The 13,233-nt window shown below is 35.5% G+C and overlaps 1 long non-coding RNA gene across 9 annotated transcripts; it reads right to left on the reverse strand.

Annotated features, from left to right (window-relative positions):
* Positions 1 to 7,964: 7,964 nt before the first annotated feature.
* Positions 7,965 to 13,010, reverse strand: LOC104249892 (uncharacterized). 9 transcript variants are annotated; one of them, XR_716879.2, is made up of 7 exons: positions 11,848 to 12,211; positions 11,536 to 11,637; positions 10,213 to 10,497; positions 9,990 to 10,095; positions 9,830 to 9,876; positions 9,496 to 9,597; positions 7,965 to 8,509 (listed from the first exon to the last, which is right to left on the reverse strand). It is a non-coding gene; the product is annotated as an uncharacterized lncRNA (long non-coding RNA). The 9 variants fall into 9 exon arrangements; XR_716873.2 differs by adding an exon at positions 12,221 to 13,010 and having other exon boundaries at positions 9,496 to 10,095; positions 11,848 to 12,054; XR_716872.2 differs by having other exon boundaries at positions 9,496 to 10,095; positions 11,848 to 12,054; positions 12,138 to 12,226.
* Between the last annotated feature and the right edge of the window lie 223 nt (positions 13,011 to 13,233).

Raw genomic sequence — 13,233 nt, forward strand, 5'->3', positions numbered from 1 at the left:
TACAAACTTTGGTGTTTGTCTTTACTCAAATTTATAGTTAGTAGAGATGTCACCTTCGATGAATCCTCTATACTTGATCCCCGTAAAGTTTCCGTGGAGTTTTCAGGAAACAAGAACAACGAGCAGGTGGAGCTTCCGGTGGAGCTTGCCAAGGAAAAGGATCAAGAGACTCAGGTTAAAGATGAGTCAGAAGATGTAGGCGTTGAAGAACTTGCTGTCAATGAACCATACACAATTGCGAAGGGGAGGGAGAAGAGGCAGACACGAGAACCGGAACGCCTTATAAATCAAGCAAACTTGATTGCATATGCGTTCGTAGCTGCACAAGAAGAGATTAAAGATCTGGAGCCCTCCTCGTATATTGAAGCAACTTCTTGCAAGGATGCCGCACAATGGCGGTTAGCCATGACTGAAGAGATGGAGTCTCTTCACAAGAATCAGACATGGGTCTTAGTGAAAAGACAAAAGGGGAAGAGGACAGTTGGATGCAAGTGGGTCTACCGAAAGAAAGAGGGAATTCCTGAAGTGGAAGATGCTAGGTTCAAGGCGAGATTGGTTGCAAAAGGTTTCAGCCAAAAGGAGGGAATTGACTACAATGAGATTTTCTCTCCGGTCGTGAAGCATAGCTCAATTCGCGTGCTACTAGCATTGGTTGCACAATTTGACTTGGAGCTTCAACAGCTTGATGTCAAAACTGCTTTCTTACACGGTGATCTAGAAGAGACAATCTATATGGATCAACCTGAAGGTTTCCTAGCTGAGGGAAAAGAAGATCACGTATGCCAACTAAAGAAGTCTTTGTATGGTTTGAAGCAATCCCCTAGACAGTGGTACAAGAGGTTTGATGCATTCATGACTACACATGAATTCTCAAGGAGTGCATTTGATAGTTGTGTGTATCACAAGAAGATGTCTGGTAACTCAATGATTTATTTACTGTTGTATGTTGATGATATGCTTATTGCTGCTAACAACATTACAGAGATAAATGCTTTGAAGAAACTATTGAGTAAGGAATTTGACATGAAGGATTTAGGAGCTGCAAAGAAAATCCTTGGTATGGAGATTTCAAGAGAAGACGATGTTGTACATCTTTCTCAGAAGAGGTATATTGAAAGGGTTCTCGAGAGATTCAATATGCAAACGTGCAAGCCTGTAAGTACACCATTAGCTCCTCATTTTAAACTTTCAGAGTCACAAATGCCTCAGTCCGAGGATGAGGTGGAGCATATGTCAAAGATTCCTTATGCCAGTGCAGTTGGTAGTATTATGTATGCTATGGTATGCACACGTCCAGATATTGCTCAATCTGTAAGTGTGGTAAGTAGATACATGTCCAACCCAGGAAAGAGGCATTGGGAAGCTGTCAAGTGGATATTGAGATATCTCAAAGGAGCTTCTGGTGTTGGTCTTACCTTTCGAAAAAGTGGTACAGGTATTTCAATTCTCGGTTATGTGGATTCTGACTATGCAGGAGATCTTGACAGAAGAAGGTCCACAACTGGATACATCTTTACCCTCGTTGGCAGTGCCGTCAGTTGGAAGTCGACTTTGCAGTCGATTGTCGCTTTGTCTACGACAGAAGCAGAATACATGGCAGCAGCGGAGGCGGTAAAGGAAGCTATCTGGTTGAAAAGTTTAGTAGCGGAATTGAGTTTGGTTCAGCTGGAATCAACTCTTAGATGTGATAGTCAGAGTGCTATTCATCTAATGAAAAATCAGAGATTTCATGAGCGCACTAAACACATTGATGTCAGATTTCATTTTATTCGAGATGTTATTGATGAGGGAACTATCAAGGTCGTGAAGGTTATCACAGACGATAATGCTGCAGACATGTTGACCAAGATAGTCCCGCTCGCTAAGTTTGCACACTGCAAGGACTTGGCGGGGGTGTGCATCAACTGATGCAACTCCGAAGAGAACAGTTGCTAGGTGGAGGTGGTATGTTCAACAATGGTTTGATTCTTCTTGTTTCTTACAACGGGGTTGCCCAGTAAGCTTAGAAGTTTTGGCCAGAGTTGTTCACACGCTCGAAACGCAAACCAAGGTGGAGATTGAAAATGTTGGTTTATGTTTAGTTAACAATGGCATGCTGAAAATGTTGGTTTATGTTTAGTCAACAATGGCATGCCAATTGGAAGAGTTGGTGGAAAGAGTTGGTGTGGATGCTAGGAGGAAGCTTCCTCCTTTGATGTCACCCATGACATCAAGAGGAGGTAGTTTGATGTCACCAATGACATCAAGAGGAGGTCTTTACCTCTATAAATAGATGCACTCCTTCACTTGTAGAAATCATCCCAAAATAATACAATACATTGTAGTGAGTAGAGAGTTAAGAGAGAAATTCTCTTAAGTGTAATTGGGAAATCTCCCCTTCCTTTGTTAATATTAAAAGGGCAATTGTTCTCTGGTGGACGTAGGATTATTTTGATCCGAACCACGTTAAATCTTGTGTTCTTTCTTTTACGTTTCCGCTAACAGATATTCCCAAACGTAAAGAGTTAGCCTTACATACCTCAATTTGCCCCTTAGTGATACTACAATGATCCACACTACTAAGAACCTTCAATCTACAACAACAACATCCAATGGAACCCAATATTAGTAATAAATTCCATAACTTATGCCATTTAGGCATATTATCAAACACCTTGTAGGCATAGATATTTGCACCTCATAACTATAGTGTTGGTTCATCCAACTATCACTATTAACCAACAATTCATTCCACCATCATTCCTAACAAATTTATAACTTTCAACAACATATGTATGATCATCCATTCACACCCAACCAACAAATCCTATCAAATAATCACCTTTAAATCCCTACCATGGTCATGCATTTAAATTGAGAATTTATGACTTCCAATCACCATACCATAAGTTGTAATACTTGATTCATACTCATAATTCCATAATAACACCATATATGTAAGTCTAAGGGTTTAGGATTACCTTTTGTAGACCAAATCTTGAAAGACAACTTTTGGGGTGTTCTTGAGATTTTGAAGAAATCCTATGAAACCCAATCAAAATCATGTTGTAACTAGTGATTAAGAAGTGAAATCACCATGATAACACACTTAAAAACTCACCTTAGGTATGCAATTAGATGCCTTGGTCGAGTTGGGGGTGAAGAGGAAGCCCTAAGCTTGAGAAATGACTCAATTTCTCTTATTTCCGGTCTTTAAGATATTTAAAACCTTCCAGACGCGCGAGCTCGCGCGCCTGTTCGCGCGCGGGAGGCAGAATACTCAGCAAAAACGCACAACTTCGCTCTAGTGACACCTGCCCAGTAAAATGGTCATAACTTTCTGTATGCACCTCCAAATGACGAACGATTTGTTGAGTTGGAAACTAGACTCAAAGGGCTTTAATTTGATAGGTTGTGCATCACACAACTCATTGTATCCAGGTAAATATGCTCGCCCAAAGTGAGGTCTTGTGCATACTCATTTGCAAATTTTCAGCTATAATGAAAATTTTCAACTTGGCTTGGACTTAAGCCTCTCCTTAGACCCCAAATCACCTATAATATACCTCGTACACTTATTATCATAACCACTCAATTACCATCACGCTAATACTCGTTTAATGCATCCACAACCGATTCAAATTATGGGGTGTTACAAAAAAACACAACGATTGAAACTCAAGCTGGTAAAGCAATCATACCAGGCATATATTGGAAGTAACCACAGATCAGCCCATCCTCCCACTCTCCTTGTTCGTCTTCCATTTCAGAATTGCATCTTTAGATTCAAAAAAAAATAGCGTAAATCAAGAGTCCCAATCTTCGAACAAACTTTGGTACTAAATTTTTTGGATAAGGCCGTTTAATCCTAAACTGATTAGTTGATTGACAAATATCATAAAAAAAACATAATAAATGAGCAAATCAGAAACAATTAATGACATGTATGCAAAAAGTCTAGAAAAAATTATGCAAAACTAAAGAAAGCGAACATTCACCAACCAAAATTTGGTTTAGCAATAGAAGAAGTGCAAAAATCAAAGAAAATTGCACAAACAACTAATTAAATTAGAGAGCTCGTAGCAGATTCAAATATAAAAAAGATGGATAAACTATTTGCAGAGGCCAACATGAGAATTCACTGAAAGAATTCGAGAAGGGGGAAAATAACGAGATATATACAAGAGAATAGATGATAGAGCAGAGTAACACAGATGAAAACAACGAGAAGGCTCTGCAGGTCATGGCGCTTACTCAGAAATTTTTAGGCTACGTGTAACTGTACAAAAGACCATGGAAATATTTCAGAACTCAAAAAGGCAATGAAAAGACTTAAAGCCTGTTGTCTTTGGCACCTGAAATGACCAAATTGCCCTTGGTAAGCAGGCATGACGACCCTGACCTGCTTCCCAAACGGCAACTACCCTATATATCTACCTAATCAAAAGTAATTACCCCTAATTACCTATTTTAAATGTAATTACATCAATACCTATTCTATTACAACTAATTACCCGCCCAACCCAATTCTCGCGTGCGATGGACATATCTAATTTAAGCAGCAAAGTGTGAATCCAAAAAAGAAGCCAAAGAATATTTAGCTTTTCTCAATAGTGGGCAGTGTTGTTAGTATTGTACTTTTTTCTGCTATCATCACCCCTTTTTTGTGCTCCATAGTTTATTTTATCTTTTAAAAGTTTTAAAAAAAAAGGTACTATCTAACTAAAATTTGAATTTTTATGTGTGTTGAAGTATTTGGTGTTGGAATTTATTGGGTATTGTTCTTTGATTATGATGTTAATGCTAATTTTCAAAGATTTTATTGTGAGAAAATTAAATTCATCATTGAAGGATCTTGAAACTTGAAACTCATAACTTGGTTTGTTTGAGTTTTTAATTGTTTTGATCTGATCCTGGATGAGTTTGTTTGGAAAGTTGATTGAAGGTTGTAGCTAAAGTTTTAGTCAATTTGATGGAGATTTTGTAGTAGATTTTACAAATTTGGGTTTAAATATAGTTGAACTAGAGTAGATGACGAATTTGTATTGTATACCCAAATAGTATACAAATATACCATTTTGGTATACAATTCATTCCAACTATATACCCTATTAGTATAGTTATATACTATATTGGTATCATATGCTAGTTGAATCATTTTTTGGTTGTATTAGCTGCATTTAATTGATACAATATTTGATTTTCTTTTAATAATAGTAATATAGTACAGTTTCTTGAAATACTTTATTATATTAATATGTGATACACTATTTTTTTATTTTTCTCTTTATGCATGTGTGTTATGTAATAGTAGTATAGTCATATAGTTGCCGGAAATTAACCAGTAAAGATGTATACCATGTTGGTATAGTTATATGTCATATTGGTATCATATGGTAGTTTGTTTTGATTGTTTTAGCTGCATTTTAAGTGAATTCTATTATGAAATTATTTATATGAACATGATTTGCAGTGCTGGAATTTTTGTATGACGATGGACATAAATTATGTGTATTATGTAATAGTTTATAATTATAGGCAATTGTTGGAACGACCCCATACAATTATATACCATGTTAGTATATGGAGTGAGCAAGTTGTTTTGCGAATATTTAGCTTGCAACATGAGTATGTAATTTTCTCATACTTTTATTGCGTCCTTTAATGTTTTGGTATAGTAGTATAGTTGTAGGTAGTTGTAGCAATATTCTAGAGCAATCATATGCTCTGTTGGTATACATATATACTATACTGGTATCATATGTTAGTTAATATTTTTTTGATTGTATTAGCTACATTTAATTGGTACACAATTTGATTTTTCTTTAGTAATAATATATATAAAAAAATAGTGAAAACAGTAAATGAAATTAGATTATGAAGAGAAAAAGAATATAAAAAAAAGAAATTAAATGAAATTAGAAAAGGAAAAAAAGGAAAAAAGAAAAAAATAAGAAGAAAACGAGAAAAAAGAAAAGGAGAAAAGAAAAGAAAAGAAAAAAGAAAAAAGAAAAGAAGCATAGAAATAAAAAAGAGTTGGAGAATAAAGAAGAAACTCCCCACAAAACCTACAATGGGTAGGAAATATAATTAGTTTATGGGTAGGAAAACAAATGGGTACACAAGGGCAAATAGTTTTGTTTTTGTGGATAACTGTGTCAAAACCCCTTCTATATATATACTAGTGTAGAATGGCCCGTGCTGAGCCCGGGCCCAAACTTATGTTGTTTTATAAAAAGAGTGCATAAATTTCTATGAGATGTATAAGTTTTTTGTTATTAGAGATATAGTTTGAGAAACTCAATTCGAGGGGGTCTTCTAAATGGATTCAAACGCTATTATCCTGGAATTCTCTCTGCATAAATGAATTTTACTTAATTGTAATAGTTCACTTGAGCCATTACATTTCAACTTCCAAAAGCAAATTTGTTAGCTTAAGTAACTTGTGGTGTATAAGTATATTTGGGAGCCAATTCATTTATCTGCTAATCTTTTATTAAAAAAAAATTCATTGACCTTCGACGATCTTTAGGCTGTCTGGGTATAGAAAACTGAACTTTGAGCTTTTGCACTTGCCATTTATTAACTCCGTTCATTATCATTACTTTCAGAAAACAGAACTGTCAAGATAATTGGAAGTCCATTGTGCTTACACCAACAAAAAGTTGCTTCTGTACTGTGTGACTTCTCCCTGGCTTCCTTTGTTGGTAAACCTTATGAGCTCTTATATTTCCTGCAATCCCTGTCCATAAAAATCCGAGGGAACATACTTGATGTTTTTGATTTACAATATCTTGAATTATTTCTGCACAAGAGTGTCAAGAATTTAAAGTTACAGCCAACAACGGAACACTTCTCTATCCACTGGATAGATAAGCTCAGAGGTGTCCCTTGGTCCAAATTGCAAAGCTTATCTCTTGTCTTAGACGTTATGTCAGATAACCTTTTAATCACAGTTGTGAATTTCCTTCCACTTATGGTAGAGCCGAACTGAAGAAGGACCTCCCACTGGTCAAGTTGGCCGAGTTTTGTTCTCTGCTTTATACTTAGTTTGTCTAAAATACAACTTCACTGTGATGCACGTTATACTTATTTTAGCCTTATTTGCAGCCTGAATTGTAATGTTCCGATTATCTTGCTTTATCATTCTTTGTTGTATAAACCCTTTAAATTGCAATGGATATCATCCGGTTAAAAAGGATCTCTTCTCAACTTTCAAGAGAAATGCGTTAGCTTATTTGCAGTCTGTCATATTCAAACATTATCTTTGATCGCAATGGGTTCCTTTTGTCATCACCACAAAAGAATTGAATTGATTAACAAGATTAAAAGAGTGTTATTTTGCACTTCTAGTGAACTTGTAAGATTTGAAGAACTCATACTCCATAAGATAGGGCAACTTTTTAATAACGTTTTGTATAAATCAAACTGAAATTCATTTCAACAGGAAAAAAAATGCATATTTGAAAGTAATTTTGAGGGTAGGAAAGACTAACATTCACCAAGAAAGTAGGATGAAGATTAACTTGGTATTAAAAGGGTTGGGTTACGGGAAAGGAAGAACACATGCCCAGAATCTCAAATTAAATTAGTACTTGCAGAACACTACTACTACCGGACAACAATAGGCCCAAGCATACTGAGTAAAACTTCTGAAGCCAAAATCCTCTTATCACTTTCACGCACCTATATAATGGTGCCACAAGAATCAAGGTTATATATATGGGCAACTACGACTACAGAGAGACAAAAGAAAAGCAAACTTCTCAGTACTTCGATTCTTATAGGATCCCTAAACTCAGCAAAACATGTAGCTACTGCTACAAAGGAGATTCAATAAGAGCAATAAGGTAATCTTGGTAATCTTTAAATTTTCAAATAAAAACAGTTCGCCCACTCCTCCTGCTATGTCTGTCATATGCAGTGTTCAATTTGTCAACAAGCTCGTTCATTGTGCAGCAACCACCAAAGAAAATAAAAATATCTTAGATAGTGACGAAAAATATTTTATTAGAAATCTCCATACATAAATAAGCTAGCAATACTCTTATTTATAATAGTATGAACCAGATACATTAAATATGACTCACAGACTTTCAGTAAATCAGAGATGACCAAGGCAACTGCGTCACCTGCTTGCACTTAAAATGTGTGGTACTAATTTGTTGGAACTTCTTTACCTGCTTGCACTATTCCAGACTTATTGACCTATTTTAATACTAAATAAATTGCAGGTGACGTTTTACTAATAAACGATCTGCACATGATTGAAGAGCTCATTTGAGAGACGAAGTTGCCGACCGATCTCATCAATTTAGTAGTCTTCTCAAAATTCCTAAATTATGAACATAAAACTATCTGAAGAGAAGAAAAGCTCATAGGTGTATTTGTATCACTCATTGCTTCATAGTTCTCCGTTATCCAGCAGCCCCAATTAACTATCTCTGATGAATTATTCCTTTTTTTAATAACCATGATGGACAGGCCAGCTTATGCACATCTCAAGTTCTCAACTAATTCTACAAGTTACCTGCAAAGATCCGTTCCAGTAGGCATTTTGAGTTGTCATAACATAGAATCATTATACTATGTTACATACTCTCAGTAAATCAAGGTTTTAGACATCACACTGGAAGTAAAGATTTTATAAAGTCATGACAGAATGAAAAAAGTCATCCAATCAGGTAAATTATGCAAGAAGAAATCAGTAAATGGCACCCCAAATTATTGTTTACTTTACCATTGAGGCAATCTTTTTAAAGACGAAATCAATTCGCATTTAGCATCGCCTCTTTAACTCCTAGGCTTATATACCGAAACAGCCTAAAAAAGAGTTTATCCTGAAGACTTTAAAGAGGTAACAAACCACAGCTTCAAGTGAACCAACTCCAAAACGTTTTAGTATAATAAAGATAGCAGCAGCATAATAAATATTTGCACTTTTAAATTATTGTGTCAAAGGAAAAACTTACTGAAAACCTAGATAAAGTCTTTAAATTGCAATGCACAGTACGTCAACGTTGTTTTCAATTGGAGTAAAGGAATGAATTATACAGAATATAAATACTTTATTTTCTTTCTTTTCCTTTGAAAATACAGATGCTTTCCTTGGCAGCTAGCAAGAAATTAGATGTAGCGAAATTAAATCCTAGAAATCGATCAACAAAGGTGCTATGTTGTCGTTGAACAATTTTAAAGTCAATAAACATTAAGCATGTACTATTAAGAATGAGAATCTATGGAGTACAAGAAAACACCTTTTAAATATCAAACAAGCTTCACTTTATACTGTGTTTTGCCTACTCTAGCTCATGTCTAAAATATTCAAACCATAGGCATGCTAAATGGCCAACTTGTGTTTTAAAGGCTGGACTTGTCGTAGAAAGTAGCAACATCATTTTGCTTTCTTATTCTACTCTTCTTTTCTTGTATCATCTATTGGATCTAAAGGAGTACTGGTTAGTCACTCTTCATCCATTTCTAATAACCCATTCTTAGTAAAATGCTTAGCAATACCTTGTCTCGGGACAACTTTGGTTGAGTTCCTATGATTCATGGGTAATCAATTGACACAGCTCTTCAGCCAATCAAAGTTATTTCTTTGGAAAGACTAATCGCCTGAAAAGCCGGAAGAAATGATTTGAAATTAATTTTTTATCAAGAATAAAGGAGTTGAAACCACTAAACCTGAATGTAGAATTCAGCATATTTACATTGGATATTGTAAACTAACTGAATCAAATGATTCTCATGAGGAGTCACATTCTTGCAGATTAGCCAAACAACTAAGAAGATATTGAAGTAAGAAACGCAGAGTTAAAGAATGAAAAAGAATAAGTAATTTTCCTACCAAAGCTTGTCCGGCCAAGAAATTGAGCTATCAACCCCTGCAGTAGTCTTAGAATACAGAACATTTTTCAATTGAGAGAGATATGGTGTAAGTTTGATTTCGAGTAGCTTGTCTAAAGGGAGTTCAAAGAAGTCATACGAAGATCGAAGAATGAACTTACTATATACATTCCCTGCGGTTGGTTTGTCAATAAAGCACACTCCTCAAGAGTGTCATATATGCCTTTAATGTTGTCCTCTTTAATGTAACCAGGAAGCACTACTTCACTGCAAGTGACAAAAGAGAACAATGCAAGCAGTTAGGTAAATTTTGTAATAAAGATATCAATACTAAATAGGAAAGGACGTTGTTGGATAAGATAGATCCATGAATCTTGATTTTACCTTCCATATTACCAAGCATACAATTGAAGATCCTAACGAAAGTGTGTTGTAGCCTAGGCTAGATCCTAGCTGTATAAAAACTTGATTTCCTCCAAAGATGGTCCATACTTTCCACAATAACATGCAAGCTTCTCATGGAAGGTGTATACAGAGTCAAATGCAGTTGCACTGCAGAAACCTTCATTCCAAATAACAAGTGTAGCATGTCAACCTCTTCTTTGCCACGGATCCATTGATAAAAAATTTGACCTCCTTGAGGGTAAGTACTCCAATCACCTTAGAAACCTACAGAACAACTATCATTCTTTTTCATAAAGAAAGATGAAATTTTGAAAACAATCATGAAGCTTTTCTTTTTGTTTTATTTGTAGCTTTGCCTTTTCTCTCTCTTTTAAATTGCATAATGATATGTATAAATATTTTTTTCCCTGTAAATTACACTTAAGACTTCAGCAATATACTCTAGTACAACATGGATGGAAGACTATTGTAGTTTTTTAGGAGTAGCCATTACATTTTATATTTAAAAGATCTCCAGCACTATCTCAATTAAGTACATGTATCTCCTTGCAAACTATTCTTTTTTTTCGGTTTCATTGTTAATTTTGGAAGCACACATAAGCATATTAGGCGCTGATAAATCTGTTGCTACGATCACATCATCTAATGTAGTTACACGACCATACCAATCTTTTGTATTCTAAAAGCTAAATTTATTTCTGTGGAATGACTTGACCAATCTATCATGTGATAATAATTTTCTTCCTGGTAACATATATACCAAAGCTAACTGAAATTAAATAAAATAAATCTGTCGGGGCCCACACAAAGAAAACTCGACCTCTTCAACATTTCAACAGCCAGAGTGTCAAATCTTTCTAACCTCACCAAATCTCAATTCCTTTCTTACCACCCCCTTTAAGTCAGCATCCATCTCGCCAATTCCGCGACATAAAAGTCTCTTCCCCTTTTTCTGATGTCCCTGTCTTTCTTCTCTATACTTCTCTTCGGTTATCCAATTTCCCAAGCCTTAATCCAAATCAAAGTCCGGAGAACCCAATAGAATATGTCAAGCAGTTGGTTATCGCTTTTTAAGTATTAAAACAAAAAAATGCACCTCATTCTGAAATCACTTATAGAGTTATAGTATCGAACTGCCATTAATTAAATATATGTAGTTTGTTATATGTCATTTAATAAGCCAAGTAAAGCCATAAGATTTATCAAGATGAAACAGAAAGCTAGCTAAAAGAACCAAGTCGAACTTGTTAGCAGAGTAGTACACAGCAACAAACATGAAATTTCAGCAAAAGCATGTCTCACCTCTCAGCAGAACTCATAATTTTATGTTTCAGTAATGCCAACACGGAGAACGGCAGGCAGAAGAAAAATGAATCACCTAGCAGCCGCAAAAAGAAAATCGACCTGCGCAAAATAGAGTGAGGAAGAGGATGAGCTGACAAACGGTGAGTCCAACTGCGTCGGCAGCCACATTTTATAAGACCGACACTCGTCACTCTTTGAAAACATATATCCAGCACTGACTACAACCCTATAAGAATGACTCAACCCAAATTGCATAGCTTTAATTCCCAACCTAAAAGGAAAAACAAAGAAGGAACGACAGAGATCTACCAACACAGACACAAGGGAAGATTGAAGAATTGCACACCACGTGTTTGACAAAGCAAAGTACACCTCAACACCTGATAGACGCGTCAAACATCTTATTACAAATCGTCATCTTCTCCAGTCTTGCTTTGGAGTTTGGTGTGAAGAGTTATAGTGGAAGCAACTTGGGCTTGAGTTCAATTCAATCAGAACTCTCGAATAGCAAAAACCCTGGAACAAAATCAACAGCCCATAATACGCAGCTTTAATTCCAAACTTGGGGAGAAAACAAAGAGAATTAGAGAGATCTATACCTTGAAGAATCTGAAGAGAGGCAGAGAGGAGAGAAAGAAAAAGAAAAAGAAAAAGGATATACAAAAAACGTGCTGGCGCTTACGTGTTGAACAAAAAGAATGTACACGAGAAAAGGTTTAAGCCACTTAGAGGACATATTTCCAAAAATAACCCCGAAGCAGGGATTGAAATTCCAAAAATAGCCCAAAGAGGACGACAAAGAGCACCTCAACTCCCCCTTCTAAATAAGTAGAATATATGTTAGCATTGTACCCAATTTTTCTTCCCATTATTTGCCCTTCCAATTGTCACTGTTTCTTAATTAGCCAAAGGGCATTGTCGTAAATTTCATGAAACAATCATCTTCTTCAGGTTTGCTCTCTGTCTTAGATCCCTCGTCCTTTTTCTTTTCCCATCTCCCCATCTCTTCCTCATGTTGTCTTGCTTCTTTCTTGAGATGAAATCAATTTTGGTTGCAAATCAAATATAACAGCTACGTATATATATATTTTTTGTATTCGGATTGTTTATTATTATACGTTTATAATGACAATAATACCTATTGCATCCTTCTGAATTTTTAAAGGTTTTTAACGAGTGGTTAAAATGGTAATAAAAACTCTCCGCCATGATGTGGTAGTGCTGGTTTAAAACTGAATTGACTGAAAATTTACAAATTTGATATTTTATAATTGATGATATGATAATGTATTTTGGTGTGCTTGGGTATACCCATGAGTGGATGAAAATGAAAAAGAAAGGACATGGGAGGAAGAGGGAGGAGAAGTGGTTTGCCTGAGATAGAAGTGGAGAGACGCCGGAGAGAAAATAGATGGCATAATTCTCCGAGGAAATGACCTAGAGCAAATCGCCAAAAAGGAAAAATAGGGATTGAAATGATTGGATCTTTTCGGTAGTAGGATATTTTTGAAAAGACAATAAAGTCCTCATTATTAAAAAGACTAATGAACCTGCAGTGACAATTGAAAGGGAAAACAGGAAAGAAAAATTTGGTACAATGCTAACATACTACCTTCATATGTATATATATATATAAATAAAAGTTATCATTCTCCTTTTTCTCAATTGGATAAATAAATTTTCGAGTTTTGTTAT

This window comes from Nicotiana sylvestris, chromosome 10 (genome assembly GCF_000393655.2).
Source record: "Nicotiana sylvestris chromosome 10, ASM39365v2, whole genome shotgun sequence".
In the NCBI taxonomy this organism is placed as follows: domain Eukaryota; kingdom Viridiplantae; phylum Streptophyta; class Magnoliopsida; order Solanales; family Solanaceae; genus Nicotiana; species Nicotiana sylvestris.